Source organism: Pipistrellus hanaki (genome assembly GCF_964339955.1).
Source record: "Pipistrellus hanaki genome assembly, chromosome: 10".
Lineage (NCBI taxonomy): Eukaryota > Metazoa > Chordata > Mammalia > Chiroptera > Vespertilionidae > Pipistrellus > Pipistrellus hanaki.
Window position 1 is genome coordinate 49,757,138 of NC_140512.1, and position 25,111 is coordinate 49,782,248.

The 25,111-nt window shown below is 43.2% G+C and overlaps 1 protein-coding gene across 6 annotated transcripts in view; it reads right to left on the bottom strand.

Moving 5' to 3' along the window:
• Window positions 1-21,937, bottom strand: part of CHRM2 (cholinergic receptor muscarinic 2) — a 137,651-nt gene extending 115,714 nt beyond the window's left edge. For 2 of the 6 annotated variants that reach the window (XM_084896819.1, XM_084896822.1), the window contains exon 1: window positions 18,439-18,530. The gene's annotated coding sequence lies outside the window, so the exon portion shown is untranslated. Of the gene's footprint in view, window positions 1-17,529; window positions 17,610-18,438; window positions 18,531-20,829; window positions 20,995-21,333 lie in introns of those variants that run through there. The other 4 variants (XM_084896825.1, XM_084896820.1, XM_084896821.1 and 1 more) reach the window with 4 other exon arrangements.
• Window positions 21,938-25,111: the final 3,174 nt, after the last annotated feature.

Consider the following 25,111-nt stretch of genomic DNA (forward strand, 5'->3'; position numbering starts at 1 on the left):
TGTGAGCACAGGGCTCATCAACGAACAGTCTGAAGAGAAAATGCTAACTCCTTTTATCTCAAAATGTATTTCCTAGCAGAGAGCTTTTGCCCTGGAGATTGAGGACTGGTGATTGGTGTGACTTGAAAAGTATTATTCCTATTCATGTATGTAATTCCTTTCTGAAAACCTGCTAAAATATTTTGCACTGAATTCCCATACCGTCCAACACCACAGGTCAACATTTCACTTTAGGCCGAAGCAAGATGAAACCAGGAAGGTTCTCAGAGGTTTCACATCTCTGCTCTCCCCAGTGCAGGCATGGGCAGGAGTGTGCACATTTATAGGACATCACAGGGAAGCAGGGCATTCATCCTATCCATTTTAAGAGAGGTTCCATACTAGGGACACACAGACTAAGCAATGACTTGATGCTCTAGTCTTTTGTGGGGAATGGCAGCATATAGGTCAAGTTCAACTGTTTAAAGCCAACAGAACAAAGATGTATGACTAGCAGAGCCAAGGCAAAGGAAAAAAGGGAAATGGAAATCATCTTAATACAGCCCGGAGGGAATGGCAGCTATCAGTCCCAGAGAGCTCTTCTGAAAGCTCCCCGGGGATACTTTATGCTCCCCCTCCCCCCAGAGGATGTTCCAATCCTATAGATGGCTGTCCTTCAGATCTACTTTCCCCAAACCATCAAAGCAGGGCATTTTCCTCTCCATTCTGCTTCTTCAAATGCAAAATGGAGCCACAGTCAGATCACAAGATAGTTCTAAGTAAAATTTAAAATTATATATCCTTATCACATGATCTCACTCTTGTGGAATCTAAGTAACAAAATAAACTGATGAATGGAATGGATCCAGAAACTCGGAATTTGCACTCTGCATGGAACAGAGTGGGGAATCTTGGAGGAATGGTGGGGAGGGTGGATGGGTGGAAGGTAATCAACCTAGGACCTTATATGCAGCTATGCATGGCCCATGGCCACACACAATGGGGTGGTGAGGGCCTGAGGGAATCAATTGGGGCTGGGGAGAAGGGAGATATATGTAATACTTTTAACAATAAATAATTATTTAAAATATATGTGTACCACTAAGTGTGTGTGTGTGTGTGTGGCAGGGGTTGGGGGTGCTTCACAGAGAATAGGCATCGGAGACTTCTTCTTTGCCTTCCCCTGGGTGGATATGGGGTTTCCCTGGGAGGGAGACAGGCTCCTTTCTGTGGGTCAGTGAGGTTTTGAGTTCTACAGTGAAGTCCCTGTTCTTAGAGGGTGAGTTGATTCAAAAGAAAAATTTGGACCCATCATTCTTAATTGGCTTCTCTGTCACCACCTAGAGCAGTAGTCGCAAACTTATTTAGTCAGCAGAGCCAAATGTCAACAGTACAACGATTGAAATTTCTTTTGAGAGCCGAAAACCAACTTCTGCACATGGGCCATGAAGTTTCAATCACACTGTACATGCGCGCCCGCACGTGGTATTTTGTGGAAAAGCCACATTCAAGGGGCCAAAGAGCTTCATGTGGCTCTTGAGCCCCAGTTTGACTACTGACCTAGAGGATTTATTACAGATGAGTTTGCAGTTGGCTTTTGTTACACACTCAAGGGCACTTCTGGCAATAATACAGTGGGTTTTCTGAGGAAGGATGGAAAACACAACCGAATAGGAGCTGGGCATTGTGAATTCTCATTCAAACTGTATAACCCTGGGCAAGGCACCCAAGACTGCTAATCCTGAATTTCCTCAACTTGTTATCATCAACCTTTGAAGTTTTTGTTAAAATAAAATGAGGTGATGGATCTGATAATATATTAAAAATTGTAAAGGTTTTTTTCTTTAACAAAGTATTGTTTATTTTAAGTCATTATTAGTGAATCCACAAGTATGACTTCAAGAAAGTGGTAATCAAGCACAAATGAAGAGCTGGACTTGTGTTCTGAAACCCAAACTGAAGATACCTGATCCACTAGGTACATGTGCCAGAAGCTAATTCCAGCAAGTCAGCAGGGCTGAATCATCTGAGATGGCTGAAAGGCATTTCCCCAAACCTGAAAAGGATGACTGCTTGCTGCTAGACAGTTCAGAGCATCTTAATCTACATGCTATTGTCTCCTCCTGGCCAAATACCTGAACAGCCAGAGGTAACTCTCCCAATCTGACAATGGATTTATGTACTAAACCCTGGCCTTTTAAGTGTACATCTCCACCTTCCCTTAGGACAAATTGTGTTAATAAAAAGCAAGGGATCCTGAGACAAGGAGAACTTGGTTTCTTCAGCCAAGCTCCTCTGCCTGCCCCCCTCCCCATATGCCTCTCAAAATTATGTTTTGTCTCTGGACTCTTATTTAATTTATACACAGCCCCTTCTCCAGGTTTCCAGAACCCTTCTAGATGCCAGATCAAGAAACCCAGTGTTAAATGGCACCCAATGTCCGGCATTTTACATGTATGGATAATGAAATACAGAACTTGTCAGAGACACCTCAACAAATCAAGTTACCCAAACCCAAACCACAAGTGGTCAGGCCACAGTGCTTCTCCCATCTTGCTTTAGTTTCATTCAGAACTAAGTAGAACTAGTTACACTTGCAGAAGAACTGCAAGCCTTGATGAAGCTTCTTCTAAAAGAGGGGTCAGATAACTTGTCTATAAAGTACCAGATAGTAAATACTATTGTTTTTAAAAATACATACTTTATTTATTTCATAGAGGAAGGAAGAAGAAGAGAGAGATAGAAACACCAATGATGAGAGGGAACCATTAATTGGCTGCCTCTTGCACATTGGACAGAGCCTGCAACCCAGGCATGACTAGAATTAAAAATGAGACCCTTGGGTCTGCATGTCGACACTCTATCTTCTGAGCCATGGCATATAGTAAATATTATTGACAGTGAAGGCCACATTTAGTCTATGTTGTTCATTTTTTTTTCTATTTTTTTTTTTCATTTTCAGTATTAATACATCTATGTCTCAAGAAGTTGAGATAGCCGAAACCAGTTTGGCTCAGTGGTAGAGCATCAGTCTGCAGACTGAAAGGTCCTGGGTTCGATTCCGGTCAGGGGCATGTACGTTGGTTGCGGGCACATCCCCAATAGGAGGTGTGCAAGAGGCAGCTGGTCAATGTTTCTCTCTCTATCTCTCTCCCTTCCTCTCTGTAAAAAATCAATAAAATATATTTTTTTAATAAGAAGTTGAGATAGCTTATAAGAAATGTAATAAAAAGGGAAAAAAATACATAAATATAGGAAACCAGAGGAATGAAATAACCAGAGCTGGAACATATAACAACAAGCAGGTGGATTTTTCTAGTCTGTTCTACCAGCACATCGCCTTGGGCCTTTTAATTTTTTTAAACAACTTTTTAATAGTGCAAAAAACATTCTTGGCTAGAGGCCATACAGAGACAGGCCAAGGCTTTATGTACTTGGCCCCAAACCCTGCTCTACAACAATGCAGTGATGAGCTTTGGGAATTTTAAAGCCACATGCAAATATAAAGGATTATTTGCTCAAACCCACACTACTCTATTTCTGATCTCCCAGTGTGCACTCTACATATTTGGATACTTTGTCTTTACTCTTTTGGGATAGTCACTGCTTGATACATTACAGTAGTTATTCTCTTCATATCCAACACACAATTATAATTTGTTGTTGAAGCCATCTAGTCTATGGTATATTTGCTAGAGGACCCCAAGCTGACTAAGACATCCCCATTCTGTCCAGGGAAACCTGACTTACTCTCTAAATGCTCTATAAACTAGGGTTCAGCTGGGTGACCCTCCTTCTCCTCTGCGGTTGCAGGAGTCCCAAGTACTTCTATCATAGCACCTGTACATCATGCATTATTGTTTATTCCTCATCTTATCTCCCAGGACAGACAGTAAGGGCTGGGATTACAATTAATTAACATCAGCACCTTTGTCCAGCAGAGTCCCTGGCTGTACCTAATTTTTCAGCAATAAATGTTGACGAGTAAATAAATGAACACGTATCGGTATCCGTATCCACCCCTTCTGAAGCGCTTGAATGTGTTTCCCATGCAAGCTGCCTGAATGCTGAGGGAAGACAGAATGGTGAGGTGAGAATGATGCTGCCATGAGTGATGTTTGTATTTCCTCAGTTTTCAATATGAACAATGTCCCCTTCACATGTATATATGCCGATTCCTCTAGAATGTGGGTTCTTTCTCAGACAGGATGAAGTTGAAGGGAGTTCCCAGTCCTGTTCATCTTGTGAGCAAGACTGCTCCAGCTCCCTTGGGAATCTCTAAGGCCCCATAGACAAAAACTAAGAGACACCGGAATATGATTTCTTTCTCTGTTTTCTCCATCCTCAAGGTAATACAATCTTTCACAGGAGGATTGTCACTCTCGTCCAAATCTTTCTTTGTGCCTATGTGAGGATGAGTATGGAGGCAACTTCTCTCTAGTCTCCTCAAATACAGTTTCTCTGGACACCAAGTCCCATCTGTCCTCTGATAACTGCTTACTGGTCCCAATGAAAGGCACCAGCTTCCTGATGGCTTGGGGAGCTTGTGTTGGAGAAACACGACACAAACGAAACAACTTGCTGCGATTTGGGGGTGAAATGACTCCATTTTAATTTGAGGTTTTCATTTAGTGTGAAATGCTCCTCTAGTGAGGCAAGATAAGCAGCTTTATTTTCTGGCAAAACACCCTTTGATTCTGCAACTGAATAGACCCTAAAGAGAATACAGTATTTACAAACAAGGCTTCTGGCATGTTCTCCTATGCTTCCTTGTCCTCTCACAGTTCCAAACACCTCTTAAAATAGCTTTGCAAACGCCTCCCCAGAATTCCCCCAGAGCACATCATGTTCCCCTGTGAGTGACAGTGGTCTGAGGGAGCATTCTGTCACCTCACTGTTACTTTCTCTGGACCATGAAGTGCCCAGGGTCCCAGACAACATCAGTTCATCAATTCACTACTGAGTGCTTCTCCTGTTCACTTTCTTCTGATATAAAACAAAGCAAAAAGACAACTAAAAAAAAATGGGCATTTCATTTTGAAAATATTTGTGGCGAGGCTGATTACATTTATGGTTTTTAGGACTTCAAGATGAAGTCATCCGCTATTTGGGAGAAAAGTACATTGACAGTATTGGGAAAGATGACATCAAACTACAGCTTTCCAACTTGTCCCTTTTTCTTAAAGATACTGCATGGACAACTTTTGCTGATTTGGCAGGATATTTGACAACAGTGTCTCTTAATGACCTCATGAGCTGGGGGAGCAGAAGAAAGAAGTGGAATTTAATGTTGTTTTTTAAAAGGCTGAAATACAGAACTTGTCAGAGACACCTCAGCAAATCAAGTTACAAACTTCTAGCAGACTACTGGCATAAGACCATAATTTAATAATTTCATCATACTTCCCTCAGCTTTTTAAAAAAAATTGTGATACATCTTCAGGGAAAAAGACATTGTGTAATTTGTTTTCCATTATTCTTTATTATGTCAAATTAAAAGGCTGAGTTGATATATTTTCATAAGTATCAACATTATTTAAAAAATTTATCTAAATAGGTACTGCAAGGATAAATATGAACCCTAATTATTTATTTTCAATTCAGCAAAAATGAATGGATGAGGTCTCTAAAACTTCTGGGAAGTAGATATTCTCATGATTGGAGTAGCTCGTTGAACCCGGGTGGATTCTTAGCAGGGGCCCAGAAGAATGACATAATGGTGATGCATGCTCTGATAGGTTGGCCCCACATCATATCTGTCATTAAAGTTTTGACCATCACCCATGTTTAGACCTCAGCATTTCCAATCAAATCTTACCACTAAATTATAGACCGCATGGAGAAACATCCAAGAAACAGGAGAGGGGAGATGGAAAAAGAATCAGCAGTCCCACACAAATGGGGAAGAAAGAATAGGAACGTTTGTCTGTTATTTTTGTTTCTTAGTTTTTTTGTTTTTTGTGGGTTTTTTTTTTAATATATTTTATTGATTTTTTACAGAGAGGAAGGAAGAGAGATAGAGAGCTAGAAACGTCGATTAGAGAGAAACATTGACCAGCTGCTTCTTGCACACCCCCTACTGGGGATGTGCCCGCAACCCAGGTACATGCCCTTAACCGGAATCGAACCTGGGATCTTTCAGTCTGCAGACCAACGCTCTACCACTGAGCCAAACCGGTTTCGGCTGTTTCTTAGTTTTGTTTTTTTAGCTCAGATCTTTCTTAGAAGGAATTAAACTAAGATTAAAAATAATCATAATAATCATGTGGGACATTTCATAATGGCAGTCATATTGGGGCTATAAAATTAACAATGGGTTGGGTGTCAGAATGTTCATCCCCATTTCCTGGCTATGTGTCATTGTTGCTCATAAGGCAACTCACTACTATTTCTTGGTTCCAGTCTCCTAAACTGCAAAGTAAAGGCGTCAAGCAATGTGAGGTTGAACACTTCGCTAAATTCTTGAATCTAAGAAAGAAGGAACTAAAGGTTCCAAATAATACAATTGTCTCCAAAGTACTTTTTTTTTTTTAAGTTTTCAGCTAGAAAAGGTCTGTGGGAGGGGGGGGGGAAGGGGAGGAGTAGGACATATGTACTACTTTCAAGAATAAATATTAAAATAATAAACATAAAGTTTTCAATTAAACTTCATATCTAATACTATTCTGTAGTAGTTTCAGAGGTACATCCAAGTGATTAGAAAAGTATGTACTTGACAGAGTGAGTGGTCCTCCCCACTGCTTCCAGTACCCATCTTGCCCCATACATATTTATCTCACTATTATTGACTATATTCCCTACACAGGAAACTGTATCTCTGTGTTTATTCTGCAACTACCAGTTTGTACAGCTTAATCCTCCCACCTTTTCCCACTACTTCCTACACACTCTCAAGTCAGGGGAGGTCAAAGCCTTTTCTTTGTAAGCTCTCAGGAGGAGGCAGGGCCAGACAGCACAGTTCCACTCTAACTGCCCATGTTGCAGCAGCACTGTGGTGAGGGCCTGCTAAGCCTGCATAAGGGTGAAAATGGGGGGAAGAAGGGGCACAAAAGCAGTGTTGTGCACAAAATAAATGTTCAGTAAATGTCTACTGGATAGTAAACAAGAGAAAAAAAATAAATGAATACCGTGTTTCCCCAAAAATAAGGCATCCTTCGAAAATAAGACCTACTTACAGGCTTCCTTCTGAGTGAAATATAAGGCATCCAGCCAAAAATAAGGCCCCTCTAGGCTAAACATGAGAGATTTGGTCCACTGATTCTGAAAGAAATGGAGTCACAAGAAATTCACCAGGAATTGGATTGTTATGATGATGTTCCAGAAGATGATGACATGATTGTCACTGAATAAATGAGTAAATTCTTGATACTGTAGGATTCACAGTTTGTCTAGTTTGTGTTGACAACTACTGTACTACTGTACCGTATACAGGTAAAAAAATTCCTTTATTTTCATTTAACAATAAGTGTGTACCGTATTCTTCTTCATGGAAAAATAAGACATCCCCTGAAAATAAGACCTAGCGCATCTTTGGGAGCAAAAATTAATATAAGACACTGTCTTATTTTCAGGGTAACAGGGTACTTGGATTCTATGCATAAGACCAAAGCTAGAGTATGGCCCGTTATCCAGAATGGCACTCAGGTTCCTCATCTTTGGTCATTGTAGATGGCATCAAGTAAGAAGAGTCAGTGGTACTGTGACTTCCTCCTAGTGTGGGGGAAAAGTCGTCTGTGATCTGAGCTAGCTAAACTTTTGTTTCAAGATATATATACATAAAAACAAATAAGGTGGGCCCCTTTAAAAGTTTATGTCCTAGATATTAATTAAATTCAACTTAAAACAAAATAAAAACATTGTTATATACCTACAAAGGTAGCCCACAGAAAGTTTTGGTCAGGGTTAGGTGAAACAGGAAAATTTGTCAGAAGGACAGATTTATTCTGAAAGGAAAAGTTTATTTGGAAAGATAATTTATTCAAGCTATTTCAGAAAATGATGACTTGCTATTATGAAACCAATAGGAGAGCAGATTAGGGTAGCAAGAAACCTCAAACTTCCAGCAGACTAGTGGCATAAAACCATCATTTTAAAAAGCACATTTATCTGCAATGTGACAAGAATAGAGCCAGGCACAGATTCAATGTTGAGAAGAATTTTTAAAATATACATGTTTATTTATTGATTTCAGAGAGGAAGAGAGAGAGAAAGAGAGATAGAAACATCAATGATGAGAAAGAATCATTGATTTGTTGCACACACCCCACTGGGGATTGAGCCCACAACCCAGGACCCTTGTACCTTGGCTGGAATTGAACCCAGGACCCTTCAGTCCACAGGCCAATATTCTATTCACTGAGCCAAACTGGCCAGGGTGAGAAGAATTTTTAAATATAAACCTTGGCCCTGGCCAGGTAGCTCAGTTGGTTAGAGTGTCATCCCCCATACACTAAGGTTGCAGGGTCGATAAATAGTCAGAGCACATACAAGAATCAAACAATGAAGACATTGATAAGTGGAACAGCAAATGGGTGTCTCTCTCTTTCTCTCTCATCAATAAAATAAAATTAAACATATAAATATTGTCCATATAGAGCAGGTTTCTTCTAATGAAACTAGAGGATATCAACAATGATATAATTGTATAAAGGAATAAAATACTATAAAGTACCTAAGTTTAAGAATGGGCCCATGCAAAGATATTGAAAGTCAATTTCAAAAGCATATATCATTAAATGCCCAGTGCAAAGGCCATGTGTAAATAGCTGGAATGATTAGACCAATATATCAAATAGTGTCAGTCTCCTAAAGGCAGAGAACAGAGGACAGGGCACAATTCAGAGGAGTCCTGAACAACCTCTTACGATATCTCTTACCTCTCATATACAAATAAGAATACTCCCTCTGCTGTTGGTGAGACAGAGTAAGATTTATGTTGCTCCATTTAGAGATCAGAAATACCTTGGGTAAGTTTTTGGCTTCATCATGAGCATGACTGCTGAGGCTTGGAAGCTCAATTGGGAAAGAGAAATGGAAAAGAAACAGCTCTGTGCTATTCTTTTTTCCCTCATCTTATATTTACACACTCAAGGGAGCAGAAGAGTTGCCAAAACCGATAAACTATCCATTTAAGTCTTTCAGCAGAGAGGTGATTTTTATTACCCGAGCTCCAAAATCAATCAATCAATCTTGTGAAAAATACAGTAATCCTAATATATAAAACCCTGGGTCTGTCAGGACCAAAGGCTCAACCAACCAGAAGTCAGTCCTGCAGTCAGCGCTGGATTGCCATGGCAACCCAGTGCTGACTGCTACAGCAGCAGGCCCAGTGACCCAGCACTGACTGCTGATGGGGCTGTGAATCAGGCCTGGAGAGAGGCCTGAAGAGAGAAGCAGGGTCTGATCTATAGCCTCTGTGGCAGCTGTTGATCGGCACTTGCCTCTCTCTCTCTTGGCCAGCAGCCAGGCCTCCATTTCTCTCCAGGCTTCTACCAGAGCTGCTGATCAGCCCCACCTTTCTGATCAGGCCCCATTGATAGGCCCAGAGATGCTGACTGGCATAGTAACTGACCAATCAAAACAAAGTTGGCTGGCAGAGGAGGGCAATTGGGAATGAGATCATGCTGGCAGGGGAGGGCAGTTGAGGGCAATTGGGCCAGCATGGGAGCGGTTAGGGAATGATCAGGCTGGCTGGCAGAAGCAGTTAGGGGAAATCAGGCAGGTAGACAGGCGAGCAGTTAGGAACCAACAGTCCTAGATTGTGATAGGGATGTCCCAAATTAGAGAGGGTGCAGGCTGGGCTGAGGGACACCCTCCAACCCACATACCCAGTGCATGAATTTTGTGCACTGGGCCTCTAGTGAGAAAATAAAAACAGTGAAATAAAACCCACAAAATGCCAAGTAACAATGTTATTATCTCACTAAGTCTTGAAATAGGGGCAGGGTGAGTTAAAGGAAAAAAGATAGACTTAAAATATTCAGAACAATAACAGATTCTGTGGCTATTTTTGGAAAGTGCCAAAATTTAAGAAAATGGAAATTAAGATTAGAGAAAATCAAATACTGTACAATAATAAAATGATTTGTATTCATGATGAAACAAAAAAAGTATTTCTCTAACGAATAGCTAAAATTTATCTTCAAGAAAAAAATCATTTGCTGAGTTAATGAAAGTACCAAAGAAAAACTAATGCCATGAAAAGAGATGAGCACTAAAAAGAGATGAGCTCTCAAGCCATGAAAATACATGGAAGAAACTTAAATGCATATTGTTAAGTGAAAGAAGCCAATCTGAAAAGGCTGCATACAGTATGACTACAACTTTATGACATTCTGGAAAATGCAAAATTGTGAAGACAGTAAAAAGATGAGCTGTTGCCAAATGTTAGAAAAGAGGGAAGGAGAGATAAATAGGATAGCACAGAGAATATTTAGAGCAATGAAACTATTCTTTGTGATATTATAATGGTGGATACATGTCTACACATTTGTCAAAGCCCATAGGACATACAACACAAAGAGTGAATACTAATGTCAACTGTGAACTTCAGAGGATCATGATGGGCCAATGTAGGTTCATTCATTGTAACAAATGTTCCACTGTGGTGCAGGATCCTGAAGTGGGGGAGGTTATTAGTATATGGAAATTTTCTGTTCTTTCTACACAATTTTGCTGTGAACATAAAACTGCTCTGAAGAATGCTCCAAGAAAAAGTTATCATTCAATAATTATACATATCTTGAAAAAGGCATTTTAAATTTTAGATAATTAAGCAATTGATATGGTTTCATTTTCAATTATATTTGGAAAAGCAGAAGAAGAGCTCATGGAAGTTGGAAAAACTAATTTTTAAAAGTAGTCAAATATTTGCTGCAAGTGGAATGAATAAGTCACACACACATCCATGTAAAAAGGCAAACAACAATAGCAACCTTTAGAAAATCTGACCCATATGTGGTATAGTGATTTCAATAATCTGGAATTCCTAACTCTAAGGGAAATCAGCGAGTGGATTTAGTCACCATCATTTTTTCTTTTTTTCTTTTCTCAAAACGCATCTTACACCAAGAGGCGCTGAAATATAGGAATTTAGGGCAATGTCGATTAAGGGAGAAAAGAGCAGGGCTGCCAATTACAGCCAACTCTCTAAATTCAATGTCTACTATAATAATAGGACTAAACCGGGTGGAAATATAACAAACCTTAGGCCCTGAAACAGCCACAGAGAGGCAGGAGCAATTAAGTAGCTGAGGATTGAGAAACGGGAGAAAGATACAAGAGGAACGGACCATGAAAACTTGCATCGTGATCAAGAAGCTGAAATAAGCCAGTGAACATCAAAGGGGAGGCGTCTGACAACCTCTCTTCCAGGAGGAGAACCCCAGGGATTCTCTCTGAAGGTCTCAATGATAGAGAGGTGTCATTGTATTTCTGTATTTTGTCTGAATATGGTAGCTTGCTGGGAAATAAACGTGACCTCCTTTCCATACCCCTGCTTGAAAATGAAAATAATTTGAATTTGCAGTAAATTCTTACAGAGATAGAAGCCAAGGAATCTCCTTATAAAGGGGGGTGGGGGGGGGGGAAGGTTTAAAGAGGAATGCTAAGGATGCAAATTTTCTAAAGAATGCGTTATGTAAGGAGCAAACTGCTCGGGAGAGGAGCAATTACCAGCTTAATTAATTAGGGCCTCATTGTAACTCCCTTGTGAAAAATAGTCCTGATTAAAAGTGCCAGAATTTAAAAATATTGACTGATATTGAAATGTAAGAGTGTGAAATTTCAATTAGTGGCAGAAAAAATTAGCCGGTATTATCATTTACCAATAGACACTAATGATTCTTGGGTGACTGGGGACACACACAGAGTTGACAGTGGACATGTAAACAGGAATGGGATTAACCCACTGACGGTTCATCCCTCAGAATGATCCGCTCCTTTGGCCTTTTGTTTTATATCTGCAATGAGGAAGTTAATGTTAATTAATAGCAACTGTTTTTGCAGGGAATACCTAGGACAATATAAAATAGAGGATAGCAAATAAATATTTGTACTGACACACAGTGTTTTTGATAGAAGAAATGTTCCAACATGTATACATTTTGTAAAGATTCATAAAATATTTCTTTAGGCCTTAGATTTTCCAGAGCTTGAAGCCTTATTCAGACTCCCCTTCTGTGCCTAGAAGGAGCTCCCCAGGTGTTACAAGGAGCAAAAATCTTCCAAGGTGAAGACTATAATTAGACTAAGCCAGGAGGTGAGTAATCCAGACAGATTCTCCTTCTCACCTGAGACTGACTGCTCCACCATAGACTCTGTTTTCATGATTCCATTTTCGGAACACGGACTCAGAGCAGGATGTGCTTCTGCTTCTCTTTCTTCCCTCTCTCTTTTTCCTTAACTTTATCAGAATTAGATATAGAATAATATGGTGGGAAATTCTTTTAAAGAAACTGCTTATGGAATAGTATAACAAAACCCCCATTATTTTTAAAACATACCTTTGAGGTTAGACTTGAGGCTGATGCCCAAAACATCAAGCTCACTCTTAGACCTGGAACAAGGCATTTAGTGTCAACAAGCACCAATTTCTACACTTATGAGTACGAAGAGCAAACATTTACCACGTAGGGCTGGCTTGAGGAATGGGAATAATATATATATTCCCATATGGTAGACACTCAAGAAAGAGCGTTGGCCATTTCATTGCTTTTGTTGTCTTTATTGTCACAGAGTATTCCATCCAAAATCCTGAAGTCTTCCCTAACGTGGAAATATCCAGTCATGGGCAATGTCCAGCCATGCTCACTTTAAAATATAAGCACCACTGGGACTCCTTGTTTACCTTTGAATGACACCCATTGTCCAGAGACAACAGAAATTAAACCTATGCCACCCACTGCTCTCTGACTTTAATACCCCCAGCACACAAAGCAAAGGGGGGGAAAAAGAGTCTGTAATATTAGGTTTACACACGAAGATATAGATGCCTGCTCAGCTGATAAAATCTGGTAGAAAAGTAATTTTGAGGATGAAACAAGAAACAGCAGGCAGGTCTGGGAAACACTTTGGCCCTGGAGCTGCTCTTTATCTCCTCCCCTAAAGGAAAGCAAATACCCAAAGAACACCATTACATAGTTTCCCTATCATTTTCCGCTTCCATGATGTTTATATGGCCCAAGCCTCTTCCCTGTGGAGCAGTGCCAACGAAGGCACCAAGTATTAGAAAATCATCATCGGGCTCAACAATATGAGGATGGTGTGTGAAATGTATGTTCTTCCCTCCAGCCATCCAATTATTTCATGCTTAGCTTTTATAAAGAATGGGGAAATTAGTGTCAAGGTGATTCTTTAACTCCCTATCCCACTCCTCCTAAAGAGCTCCTAGTAGTTAATTAAATAATCAAGAAATAATGGGCACGTCTTCCTATATTAGTCTGCCTTGTTTATTGGATTGGCATGGCTGGGGAGACAAGGGAGAGCTTCTTTGCTTTATTAAAGGGGAAGGGTTATCTTCATGACCATGAGTGGGCAATAACATCAGAAAACATCATTATCGCTTTCCCATTCCTAGAGGAGATATTATGCTATATCAGTTACTGGGGATCATCACAGAGCACCAACATTTTGCAACAATAACAGCAAAACATATCCCCATTCACATTTCAGACAGTTCCCTCACTCTCACAAGCCCCTCCACCAGAGCTGGGAGAGAGAAAGCAGAAGAGTGCCAGGTGTTTGGTCCAGCTAGTTTAGTAATGAGAACTTAGATAGGAGAGAACACAGGGGAACATTGTAATCATGCTGATAGCTTCCCAGAAATAAATCAGGGGAACGGCTAGTACAAGTGTGATGTTTATGATTGCTTATTAGTATTATACTAGCAATAAGTTAGATGATGAGCAGGGTGAGGAAGAGGAGAAGAATAAAGACAAAAATAAATTTATTGGCCAATATTTATTTAGCATTTACTTTGCATCAGTGATTCCCCTAAGCCAGTGGTCGGCAAACTCATTAGTCAACAGAGCCAAATATCAACAGGACAACGATTGAAATTTCTTTTGAGAGCCAAATTTTTTAAACTTAAACTTCTTCTAACGCAACTTCTTCAAAATAGACTCGCCCAGGCCATGGTATTTTGTGGAAGAGCCACACTCAAGGGGCCAAAGAGCCTCATGTGGCTCATGAGCCCCAGTTTCCCGACCACAGCCCTAAGCTATTTATGTGTATTAATCTCCTTATGCAGTGGGGAGAGGGGTAAAGAAATGGCTGGAGGAGATATGGCTTGGCAAATAGGCTTTGATCAGTCATGGAAGATCTCATGTGGGCTTGAATTTAGAGTTCATCTTAGACAGTTGAGAAAAAGTGAAGAACTTTTAATAAGATAATGGTATGTTCAGATTTGCATTTTGGAAGGGAGACCAGTTCAAAACACAAGGCTCTGGTGGCAGTTGATGTGAGAGACGCTACCATCTGGGAAAGGTGTGTGGATGGAGATGGGAATGAATTCTAGACGGAGTCTCAGAGATAGGTTTGCCTTAGTGATATCTCAGACAGACAGTAGACCTAGAGTGCAGAAGAAGGAAGACATGTTTATAGCAGGTCAACCTCACTTCTTTTTTGTTATGTAATTTGTGATCAATAATAATGTACAATTTTATATTACTGTTCACTCAATAATATAAACTTCCAAGCTTCTCCTATAACAAAACAGAAACAAATTATATATATGCTATGTAATATAAAATTATATTATACATAAAATATATAATATATACTGGTAGGAGAGAGAAAAAAAATCCCCATTTTAAGACAAAATACTTTCACCTTGAAGTTTTAAACATTTAAACATAAAATTTTTTTATAAGTTTCTTCTTCCAGAAATATCTCAATAGAAAATCTTTGTCTCCTATAGAAATATTTTCACAACAATGTTAAATACCTAAGGGTATAAAAGTCTCTCCTTTACCATAACTTTCTAGAATTCTACACAGAAAACCACTCTTAATATGCCCAGGCAAGGAATGCCTCCTACTAATCTCTCAGTTTAAAATATACTAATTAAAAGTCTTCTTGCTTTTGTCTGTTTCAAATTTTAATTGAAATTCAAAGTTTTATAAACGGGTTTTGCCCTATCCAAAGTTATGTGCTTCCTGTTACTGAACACCAGAGGGCATCATTCTGTGAAAGCCTGGATTTGGGAGAGGGAAAGAGAGAAGGAATTCCATTGCTAATGAAAGAAAGGAACTTTTCAGTGTGTACCCTTATCTACCATAAAACATTACCATGGTAACAGCACCAGTTAAGATGATTGTATATTTAGGTCACAGTATGAAAGAAGGATCTTGTACATGTAGCGGAGAGGGAGACAGACTGGAAAGGAAGTAAAGTAAGACAAGAATATATAAAGTGTGGAAGCAGGAAAATCAGCCAGAACCTATCTCAACCTTTGCTGATAGCAGTTTCCCAAAGTCACATTATAATCTCTCAAAGCAAAGGTAGATAAAAACTCTTAACTAAAATGAAAAGCTGCCCTTGAAGTTCAGACCCTTAAGTACCAGCAATCTGAATGAAGAAAGAAGCACTCCTTCAACAAGGCAAAATGAATACAGAGCTAGACTGGAGGTAGGGATGTGTGCAGTTCTTGGTCAGGCATCACATTGGAAAAGCTTCTCCATCCACTTCAACAACACAAATCATGAATTAAACTGCATGGATGCAAAAAAGGCCCCATGCTAACCTGACTAGCTCAGGGAAGGCCTGAGTGGCAGTTTTGCAAACTCAAAGACCTACAGTATAACTACAAAGGATGGTATAAAATCAAAACTTTAACTAAAAGCAGTTTATAGTGGGCAGTCATGTCCTAGGCTAGCATTTTCCCCCATAAAGGTCAGTCTTTACCTTAACTGAGCCTATTGTCTTTTTGCACCTAAGGTTACATCCTCATGAAATGTCAGGGTAACTTGTAACTTCTCTTTTTCCGGACCCCTCAGGGCACAATCAAATACCATAAATTCCTTCATTGTGATTGTTATCATGTTAATTGTTGACTGTTAACTATCCTGTGCCCACCTAAGTAAAAGAAGGGAGTATCTATCATTTTACTTTTTATTCAATCCCAGAGGTCCCCCCCTTTGCTTTCTCCCACCTCCCTAAACCATCACCAGTGGATTTCATGTAACCACTTCCATCTCCTCCTTTGATGGTAATGTATAAAACAAGGTGAAGAACTGCCATTCTCTGGAGCATTATCTCAATCTGCTGAGATCCTGCTCCCGGCAACTGTCTACAGTTTGGCGCAAATAAACTCACAAAAATCCTTTACCGGTTTGAATGTTTGTACATTAACAACTGGAAGATATAAAAATTCTCTTTCATCCTTTTGCCCCGGACAAAGAAAACCTCAGTATGGCTATAGGTAGAAATAGCTTCTGCCAAAATTTAAGGCAGTATTGATGCCCTCATTTTCCTCTGCCAGAGGCAAACACTGTGGAAACCGAACAAGCATGTTGTGCCAATGAAGAATCTAGTTGGCTCTGAATCTTTCTCAGAATGGAGGGGCTTCAACAGGAATAGGCACGGTGGAATTAAAAGGAGGGCGAGAACATCGTCGAACTCTGAGCCATTTTGAGTTCCCAAAAGCAGGGCAAGCAGTGCTACAACAATTCATGGAGCCAAGCAGCACAGCAGGAGAAAGTGTGAAGTCCAACACACCTGTGTTTGCATCCGGGGGCTGCAAGTGACTAGCTGTGTGTGGTTTGGGGTCATTACCTCTGAACTCTGGTTTCCTCATTTGTAAAATGGGGAAAATAGCATCTACTTCATAGGTTTGTTGCCACGATAAAATGAGAAAACAGATTCACCCATTCACATGTTGAACAAATACTTAACCTAAGATGTGCCAGATACCGCTGTAAACAATGGGGACAGAACAGATGAACATAATACAGGGGGACTGGGAACACACTCTTTGAAAATGCATTTCTGAGGGGAATGACTTGTTTCCTTTGCACCACACAAAACACAAACCCTAACATTTCCACCACCATCACCACCACGGGACCCCGCTGAGCTTCGGCGTATGTCATCAGTGGCCTTGCCCCAATGCCCTCTAATGAAAGCAGTCCCAACACGTGCTCCAGGAACCAAAGAGAGGCAAAGTGGAGGCAGGTGATAGGGACTGACATTTTGACAGCCACAGAGAGGATTCTGACAGTGTTTGCTGTATAGGCGCCCACTGAGGAAAATCACACAAGGAGTCCACACCGTAAAGTGGGCAACCACTTCCAATATCAGTTTAAGTAAAGAAAACCAGTTCTTCAGAGGAACTGGATCACAAAATGTTTCTCTCGGGCTCTCCATCCAAAGGAGTAAAGGGAAGAAAGATGAAGGTAAGAAGGAGAGTGGGGCCGGAGTGGTCAGAATTATAGGCATTTTCTAGAATTATAGGCATTTTCTCTCAGGCATACCCCACACAAGGACTAACTCCGGCGATGGAGGCTGAACGCAACACTTGTGGCTGTTAATAGTATACCCACAGGTTCCTACCTTTCTTTCTTTTTTTCTTTCTATCTCCCATTTCCTCTTCATTTCCATTTATTCTCCCGTCCTCTCTTCATCTTGTCTTCTCGATTTTACCTTGTTCCGGGCTATGAGTCAGAAAGGCATGTGCTCCCTAACCAGCCCACCTCTCCTCCTGCCCAGACTTGCCCTCCAGGCCTCCCCTGCCAGCCAGCAGGCTGCAGGCTGCGGTTTTCTTCTCACCTCTGGAGCCGCCCCTCTCCCTTCTGTGTCCTTGAACTTGAGAGCTGGCTACTCTGGAACTGGAATTAGAAAATTCCCACTAAATTTGCATCCATCTGCTTGCAGTTGGGCATTATCTGGGCAAAGAAGGGCATAGAGTCACATTCAAAGCAATGTAGGTTTTTAATGTGAAAATAGCAATAGCTGACCCCCCAGGTTGAGAGTCTGTGGGGACCATGCCAAAGGGACTGTACCTATGTGTGACTGCCAGTCTCTTCCCCATCCACCCCTGAAGTCCCTTGAGAACTACAAGCAGGCCCTTTGGGTTCTCTTGAACTTGAACTATATGACAGGGATATAAAAATCCACCTATTTCCTCACTCCAATCCCCCTCCAGACACCCTCAGGCACACTTACATAAACACGCATGTATTACATTTGAAAGAAAACCAAGCATCTATCAGGAAGCACACCCTGAATGTGAGGGTCCCAGGACTCTCGCCACTCTCACCCCATTCAGAGTTCTAAAACAGTAAGTGCGGCTGGAATTGTTATGCCTTTTCAGGGTCAAGTTTCATTTTTCAGTTTTCATGGGCATAATTGCTTAACCCAGTAAAGCGTGTAGAGCCCATAGAATTTCCTTATCTCTGCCACAACCCGAACACAATACTAATAATAGCGATAACAATAAAAATTCCTCTGGCATGAACTTACGGCTTCTTGAGGTTCTTAGCTGCCAAAGCCTGCAGAGCTGTGACACATTCAGCACAAAATTCTTCCACTCATTTGACAAGAGTCTCAAAGTCCACTCTCTGAATTGCAGCCGAATACAGTTCCCAATGAGAAGCCCTTTACTTCTATGATTATCAGTGCCCTTATTGCTAAGGCCCCAAAGATCAAACACACACACACACACACACACACACACACCACACACACTCCTAACTGTAGTTTCAAACCTTATCATCACCCTTATTATTTGCTTATCAATGAAAATGCACCATATGCTTCTCAGTACTATGTATACATACAACCAGATTGCCAACAAAATAATAATGCATGACCTTTGCCAGGCTGAGAGAGTTTAGAAGTGCCTCACTTTCAGAAACCTCTCCATTCAGGTGAAGCAGAATGGCGAGGAATGAAGTGAGCTGCTGGTCTGCCCTAGGAACCAGCCATCTGAACTTCCCTGAGTGGCTGGAGAGAGGCTGCCCACCAAGGGTGGGCTCTGGCCTGAGGCCTCATGGAAGGGGAGGGGGTGCAGAGGCAGAACACCGAAGCCCCAGTCTCTTAAAGCTGCTCCATGCAGTCTCCCCTAGGACCTCCTTCCCATCCCACCCCCAACCCAAATTCCAGTTTTTCTCAGGCCTTTTCTGTTGTCCTACAAGTTGTTGTTGTTGTTGTTGTTGTTGTTGTTGTTATTATTATTATTTTGGAGTCTGGGTTGGCTCTGTTCTCCTCCCGCCAGGTCCTCTGTGGAACTGTGGCCGTGGCCACGACCCTGACCTTGGCCCTGGACACCGGGCACGCGGGTCTGTGGAGCCCGGAGCCCAGACTGAGGACTGCCCGCTGGAGCGGGGGACGTGTGTCCGGGTCGGTGGCGGCGTGTGCTGGGGAACAGACACAGCTCCGGGCTGGCTGCCAGGCACCCACCGCTGCCCAGCGCTAAGGAAAAGAGCAAGAAAGCAAAACAAACCCAAAGGGGCGCAGAGAGGAGATGAAGGGGAACTAGAAAGTCAGTGGGGGATTCCGGAGCTGGAGGGCAGGGAAGCACCGTGCTTTTGCTGGGCTGGGCAGCCTGGGCGAGCCAGCGGGCGGCACACCTGCCACCCTAGGCGGCCTCAGTGACAGGGGCGCGGGCCCTGAACTCACTAACTAAGGACACCTGAGGGCAGCTCGGGTGAGGTGTCCCCAGGCAGGGCTTCTTGCTCTAGGCGTCTACCTCTATTTCTCCATTTCCATACCGGCCACAGCCTGGCCTCATGACCTGGGGTGGGTGAGAGATCCCTTGGGCGATTCTGTGGCTCGAGGCAGCCTGGAGGACTGGCGAGGGCAGGAGGGGAGAGAGAGATGGGGGCACTGGAGAGGAACTGAGGCAGGGGTGTGCGCCGCTCTTGGTCTCTGTGTCCGTAATTCCGGGCGTGGGGCGGGGGGGATCTCTTCATGTCTTGAGAGCTTCCCTAGGTGAGCATCCTTCTACCCCGGAGCCTCAGGGGCTGCGGGCAGGGCTCACAGGTGGAATCTATGCGCGATCCGCCCCGCGCGGCTCGGACCGCACCTCGCGCGTCCTGGGAGCTGCAAGGTCCTCCCGACCGCTCAGGTCCGCGGGTGCGGACCGCCTGGGACATCATGGGTGGCGTGACCCCTCTCTAGGACCCCAGCCCCGCCTGGGTGCCCAGGGCCCATCCTGAGGTGCGTCTCTTGGAGCTCTGGAGCTATGGGCTGGGACTCTGTCCCCAAGCCCCGGGTGGAAAGCCTAAGTCCTATGCGGAGCCGAAATGGGACGGGGTTGCACCAGGCTGCCCCCTCCTCTGTCCTGGGACCATGCGCTCCTGTCTATCCCCCTGCCCCTGGGCCACGGGCCACGCACCGCGGCACCCAAGGGCGGAACCTGGGTACAGCGCACAGCCTGGGCGAGCGGGCCTCTACCCCAAACCCCTGGAAGACGGGCCATCCAGGCAGGCAGGATCCTGGGGGACAGGAGAGGGCGAAGATCTATCTGCCTGTCTTTTCAGGGACGGCATCTCGGGGAGCGGGAGGGAGCCGGGGGCAGTGGAGGGGTGTCGGGCTGTGAGAGGGCGCGGTGCCCCGGCGGCAGGCGCGGCTCCCGGGCTGCCTTCCACCTTCCCCGGGACTCAGTGCCCCCCGGGCTCATAGCTCTGCCCGCGCGGCGCCTCGTCCGTCCCCGCCGGCCAGACCCGCCATCGCTCCCTGCAGCCCTCCCAGCCCCGGCGCCAAAGTTTCCGTGAGAGCATCTCACTTGTGGGGGGGCCCCTCGTCCAGTTTCCCATCCCCGATCCCCCTCCACACCTGGGTCTGGAAGTCGGGAGGGACCCCGCGGTGCCAGGGCCCCGGCGGGAGCAGGCGGGCTGGAGGCGCTCTTACCTGCGGCGGGTCTGGCTCCGGTGCCTCCCCGGAGGGCGACTTCCTCGGCGCGGCCGGCGGGCGCGGGGAGCGGGTTCGGGGCGGCGGGCGGCTCCGGCGCGAGCTGCGCTGCGCAGGGAGGGCTCCGCTTCCTAAGCCAGCAGCCCGCTCGCTTTCTCCCTTGATCTTGCGAGAGAAAAAGGAAAAGATTAGTTGGAGCCGCGACGCCCGGGGAGGGGTAGGGCGGGGGAGGCGGGGAGAGAGCGGACCCGGTGGTACCGGCAGGAGCGGCGGGGCTCCGGGGCGCGCCGCCGGAGTCCGGGCGCCCAGCACTGGGCTCCCCCGGCCCCTCCGCCGGCCAGGAGCCCCTCGGCAGTTTAGATGGGAGGGAACCCGGCGCTGCCCCCGCCCTTCGCACCAAGCCACCCGAGAAGCAAAAAAAAAAAAAAAAAAAAAAAAAAAAAGGACTTTGGAGCCTGGCTTTCAGGGAGAAGGCGAGTCTGGAGAGCAAAATAGAACCGAGACCTGCAGGGACCCGCGAGCTGGGCGGGATGCATTTCTTCGCCAAGTGCCCAAGTGCCGGGGAAAGTAGTAACCGGAGTGGCGGCGGCACCGACTTAGGGGTGCCCGTGGCTATTTCCTAGCGGGATCTGCGGTTGCAAGACTCTGGCCAACCCTCAGGCTGGCGCGTGTGCGTGTGCGTGTGCGTGTGTGTGTGCCCGTGTGTGCGCGCGCGTGTCTGTGTCTGTGTGTGGGTCTGTGTGTCTCTGCACCAGGCGCCTTTGGTAGAGAACAGAAGAGCGGGTCCCTTCGTGCGTGCTGTGTTCCATTAGCTGCAATGGGCAGACAGTTTCTGGCGAGAACGTTTACAATTTTCTTGCAATATGACAGGATTAATTGCTGGTGAAGGCATTCCTCCAATGAAATCTTCCCTGCTCTCTGATTTGGCGGTTCTTCTGAGCAACTATGACAGCCTTTTCTCCAGGCTCCTTTCCGCTCCTCTCCACTTCCATGCACACAGCCCCGCTCTCCATCTGCAATCTCCACACCAGAGCCTTTGCAATCACCACTGCCACCACCACCACCACCAGCAGCTCCGTTCCTACGAGTATAGGCTTGCTCTGAGAGTGGCATGACAGTCTGAGAAGACGCAATGTTGCTTTGCGATTGCTGAAGACACTTGAACCCAGTTTTTTCCAGGTGGGAAAAGGTTAGAATAAATCCGCTATGCTATGCGAACACATAATCGGGTTAAACTATTCACGGGTTGTTCATTTCTTTGGGGCATTGATAAATGTGCTAGACTCTAGAGATATTTTTTCTTTAGAAATATTTTTTTTTCTTATTTTAAATCCAGATCAATGCCCATGTTTTCAACTAATAGGCATTTTGTTACAAAGTATTCATGGAATTTGGGATCTCCATAAAAAAAAAAAAATACGATGCCAGCTCTTTGTACTCACATTGGCCTTAGGTTTTTATTTGTTTACTTTAATGAGAAATTCTTTCAAAGAGTACTTATTATTCTAGGCACTGACCCATTAGATAAAGGCACAAAGACAGTTCTGAAGTACAAGACTTGCTTTTATGAAAGTGTACGTGTACATGAAGACAACATCAACATATGATATGTTATACAGGCTGCATTTTCTCTCACCCAACTTTGCCAAGCAAATGAAAAAAAAGTTGAAACCTTAAATTGAGTAGCACAATATTAGATATATCCCTTTTCGATCACAAAGACAAACAAGGAGCAGGTTGAAGATGCATTGGTTTAATATAGTTAATATAGCAAATTAAATTAAATTCTCAATGCCCAGTCCTTTGCTAAGTGTCAAAACAGTATAGAGAATAGCAAATGTTACTCTCTGTTTTTATAAGCTTCCAATCTTACTGCTAAGGAAAGACGCTCATATGGAACACCTATATAACGGTTGACAATCAAGACAATTACATAGCAATATAGATTCATTAATAAATGGAAATCTTGTAGTTCAGAGTTTCTGCCCTTTCTGATAGCTCGCAGTCAACAGCAAGCAGGACTTAGCACAAACTTGTTTTTGCTCCATTGAAGTCACCCTGCAATTATGCCTCCACCCTCACATCCCGCCTCACTGGGAGATGTTAAGATACTTGCTAGAAAATCAAGACAGCTCTGTTCAGTCTTGATCTCACCTCCCCCAGTGTTTGGTCCATTACATTAAATATCTTATTTTGGCATTCCTTCTCTTTTAGGTGCTCTTTAATAAATGAACCCACATTTTCTGTCTATACTCCCTTATTTCTGTCTGCTAAGCCTCTATAAATCCATGGAGTTGCTTGGCTTTTTTTGAAAACACACACACACACACACACACACACACACACACACACACTCAGCCGAAAAGAAAAGGGTCACAGACCTCTGACCAGGAATAGAGAAGAGGAAAACTCAGTGATCTGTTGCTATTTTGTCCTTCCATTCAATTAATGCCTTTTTGCCTATAGGGCTACACATTCCAAAAAGAGAAAGAAAGCAAAAAGTCAATGAAAGCTAAGAAATGTTTTCTTAAACTTTAATAAATCTAAGTCTGAGTAAGTGAACTACTATGTCCAATAGGAGTCACTATACTTATGTACTTTGAAGAGGAACTGCAACTAGAAGCAGCATTTTTAGCAAACTATCAACAATAATGTCCATTTTCTTCTTCTAGATCATCAATGAAAACACCTTTTTATCTATACTTGTAGCTATGCCACTCATTGCCATGTTAGAGAAATCATTCAACTTTTCCATGCCTCAGCTTCTTACTCTGTAAAAGGGACATTGTAATATTTCCCGGGGTTGTTATAAGGAATAATAAGGTTAGTTAATGGAAGGATTTTCAGTAGTTTATGGCATCTAGCAAATTAGCCAAAATGATAAGAGTGTGAGTCAGGAATTTAAAGCACAGGTTTTTGGGTCATGTGTCTGACCTACTGGGTCAGACATTTAAGAATCAAAATGATCAACATCATGCAATAAGCATATTAAACATTATCCATCATAATACTAATCCCAAGAAGCCCAATTATTTTCCACCTTTAATTTTTTTTCTATACAAATAAAAATCATATAGGTTCTAAGCATTTTATTTTTCCTCTCTTAAGGCAGGTCATTTTCTCAGATTAAAGAGTACTCCTCCCTCCCAAGAATACAGCTTTTACATTTGTTAGTGACCCATGATGTGGAACGTTTTCAAGAGTGCTTTTTGTAAAGACTCTGTAGGACGCATCTATGGGTTTCCCTTTATCCACACGCCTGTTTTCCACCTCAAAGAACAGGAATAAATTAGTAATTTCCACTTGTGAAGCCAAGCCTCATTACCTACAACCTCACAGAGCCGGTTTTAGGCATGCGCTGAAAAGTGCAGGTGCCTGAGTGGATGACTTTGAGTCTTTGACAAAGCTCACTTCTGAGTAAGCCTGGACATGAGCTCGGCACTAAGGTCAGGCGAGGGGGCATGACTGGCGGGTCTCGCTCCTGGGAAGGTGGTGCGTATTTGAAGGTGTGGTGCCACCTTGATTTCAGTGCAGCAATAATTAGGCTTCAGTAATTATATGCACAAATCAGAGCTCTATCATTAAAAGTGGATTAAGAGGGTGACAAGTTCAACTCAAGTGATTTCCCACTAAGTATGGTGGCCATAACGTTTTCTTCAATGTCTGCTTTCAAAGAACCAAGAAAATGAAAGGGAGAGTTTTGCCTATACAGGGAAAATGAGCCACAAGCAGGAGGAGATGTTGCTTTGTTCTTCATTTTCCACTCACACAAACTGTTTAAGAGTTGAGCAAGGGAAGCACAGCATTGCCAGCAGGAGGTTTGGGGGAGGCTGATTTATCTCATGTATATGAAGGGGCTCAGAACAGGCCTCCCCAAGATGCACTGCCTTGACACGTGGGCTATTTCAAACTAAGGCAATGAAGACCATACAGGCTCAAGAAACTGCTTTTACCTCTCCCTTAAATAATTTAAATTGTGAGCCTTGCCCATAAGAAGCTATTATCACAAATAAAATTTTATGTCCTATCGGTATGGCAGGAAGAATACCTAATTACTGAACATCTGCTTTCCTTAGCATCCTGTAAATTATCCTACCCCTGCAGCCCCTGAAGCTCTAGGCCCCTCTCCCATTCCTTGGCTCAAGATGCTAGCATGTATACCTTATTTTAATGTTCTGTCTTGGATTCTTGTGTGTGTGTGTGTGTGTGTGTGTGTGTGTGTCTGGGGGGTGTTTCTCATATGTATGAAATTAAACTGAATTTTCCCCTATTAGTTTGCCTA